This window comes from Martes martes, assembly GCF_963455335.1.
Source record: "Martes martes genome assembly, chromosome: 1".
Classification (NCBI taxonomy): domain Eukaryota; kingdom Metazoa; phylum Chordata; class Mammalia; order Carnivora; family Mustelidae; genus Martes; species Martes martes.
In genome coordinates, this window is record NC_137888.1 from 65,017,602 (window position 1) to 65,020,253 (window position 2,652).

Sequence of the window (2,652 nt, forward strand, 5' to 3'; positions counted from 1 at the left end):
GGTGTGGCCAGGACAAACCACACAGTCCCTCCCTCACAATCTCGCGAAAACCAACAGTCTCAGGGGAGAGAAGACTCTTGTGGGCAGCCTGGGCGTAAGTGGGAGGCCAGAGAGGGGGAGGGCACTGGCTTTGGCATTAGATAGACTGTGAGTTTTGTGCGCCATTAGTTTCTGAGTCTCAAGTTTTGTTTTAGCACCCAGTTACCTCTCTCTACTCAATAGTCACGCCGCTGCAGGAGTGGGCTGTCTACCTCGTATGTCGTGGTCACTTTCTGGAGAGTGCTGGGCTCACTAGGCCACCCTTAACTGCACTCCCACCTCTCCACCCCCACTATCTTCACAGACAGGACTTTGGCAGCCATGTTGGACAGGATCCCAGACACCTCAGGTGAGCACAATGATAGAACTGAGGGGGTAGGGTAAAGAAGATTTTAGTACCACCCCCCTCCCCACCCCCAGCCTCCCTCTGTTTTCAACCAGCCTATATAGAATTCTGGAGTATTCTGTGGGTAAATAGCTGACTCATACTGGCATAGCTGATCGACAGGTTTTGCACAGATAGAACCTGCCAGCACCTTGCCTGGGCCTGCATTTTTTACAATCTGCTCCTGGCCCTGGGGCATCTCTTTTCCTTTGGCATGGGATACTCCTTGTAAGTTCTGTACTTAAACATGTGCAACCTGGGAATAGGGGTAGTTAGTGCCCAGGGAGCCACTCTTGACCAGAGGAGATTGGAAGATAACAGCTTCCATGGGAAGTTCTGAGAGACATTCCATGAGGGTTTCCAGAAGGCCCCAGTGAGACTGAGTACTAGCTGCCTGCAGCAGAGGTCAGCATGGCAAAGCATGCTTGTACTGGCTTTTCTTTCTTTCCTGTCCCAATCCTCCCGTTCTGCACCGCCAGATTACATTCCCAATAAACTAGACCTTTGTTTCCAGTTTTGCTTTCTAGATACTCTAGGCTAAGACAGGAGGGATGCTTTTATGGTAGAGACACAATAGCTTTCTATCTAAATTTGTGAAAGTAGAAAGTTAAGTCAATTCAGAGAAAAAAAGGAAATGACAGCAGATATGTTACATGAATATGGCAAACATTGTGACTATGGTAGAGAAGTGTCTGAACTACTGACTTCAGGCTATTAGAAAGTAGCCTTTCCTGGCAAAAATCACAGTGTAAGCTGCCATCTAGCCTAATATTTCTCAGTATTAGGGAAGGCACTGAGATCCCTTTAAATTAAAAGCTGACAGGGAAGGATGACATTTGAGGCCCCTGGATATCCCTGGGGTGACAATCATCCTGAAGGAAGAAAAGGAAAGAATAAAGGCTTTTCCACTTCATCATTGTGCTTAGGCTCTGACAAGGCCTGCGGTGTGGCAGACACAGGACTCCGCTAGGGAGAATATGGTCTCCAGGCTCAACTCACGCTCTGGCCTCAAAGAATTGCTGACTGCATTTGAGACAAATCTTATGCACGGAGTGAGTGGTGGCTTCTCTGACGTGATCTTCTAGGTCCGCTCCCACCCTGGCCCTCCTTGCATAGTGTCCACAATGCTGGGCTTCCCTGCCACCCACAGGATGCGGCTGTTTGGGCGATGGTGCATCTTCAAACTGAGATAAACCCCCAAGGGCACCTGCAGATTTTCAAAGGGTATGCAGGCTCTGGTAATTTCAAGAGAATCTCTTTCCAGATTTTCAGTTTCTTTCTTCTGTAAAACTTACCTGCAGTGGGAAGTTTGTTTTTGTTTTTCTTGTTTTTCTCCGTTTTAGAAGAGAAAGTCTCTGACCTGATTTGAATGTTCTAGAAAGTGAAAAAACTTCAGGGTGCCAAAGAAAGAAACAATTGGAAATACTCGAGTTTTAATCAATGCTGCCTTCTTAAATCAAGATAATCTAAGCCCAAGAGAGGGTCTCATGCCTCCCCCCCCAAATCGTGTCCACGTTTCAGTAGAGGTACAAATGTGCCATTGGGCGCAGATGTTCTGTAGAGTGGGGTGGCAGGAGTGGCGGCAGCGTTTACTGAATAAACGTGGCCTCTTCTACTTCCTGCCTATTAGCAAAGGCACCATCTCTCCCGAGGCAGCCAGAAAGAGCAAAAAGAATATGGGTAAGAGACAGGGAAATCACCGGCACCTTGCCTCACCCCAGTGACAAGTTTGTGGCAGGGTTCAGTGGGTGGCGGCTCTGTCTATCTTAGATTTGGAATATTCAAGCTCTATAAAGCCTGGCAGGCAAGACTTTCTATGACAGGGGGCCATGTGTTTTCATCTTCTCTGTGAGGAAAAAAAAAAATGCTTGGTGAGCATTTTCATTCATCTGTGTCTTGGTCTGAGTGTCAGCTGCACATTTTCAATAATGATGAGGAAGGATGTAACAACTTCTACCTGACAGTTGCAGCTTCTCAGTGGAGGAGCTGAAAGTCTCCTCTGGCTCCTTTCCCTGCTTCATTCAAACAGGCTTATAACCTGCACCCAGAATGGGCCGTTAGATCTATGCTTTCAGACCATGGTGTTCCCAAGTGGTGTCATGGTCTGCTCAGGCTGGTAGAAACGTCATCAGTGTGAAGAGTGGTTGCCTCTTCCTCTTTAAATTCTGGCTCTCTGAAATGGAAATCACTGGAATTCTTCAAGGGAGAAGAGAAGTGAACATTCAGAG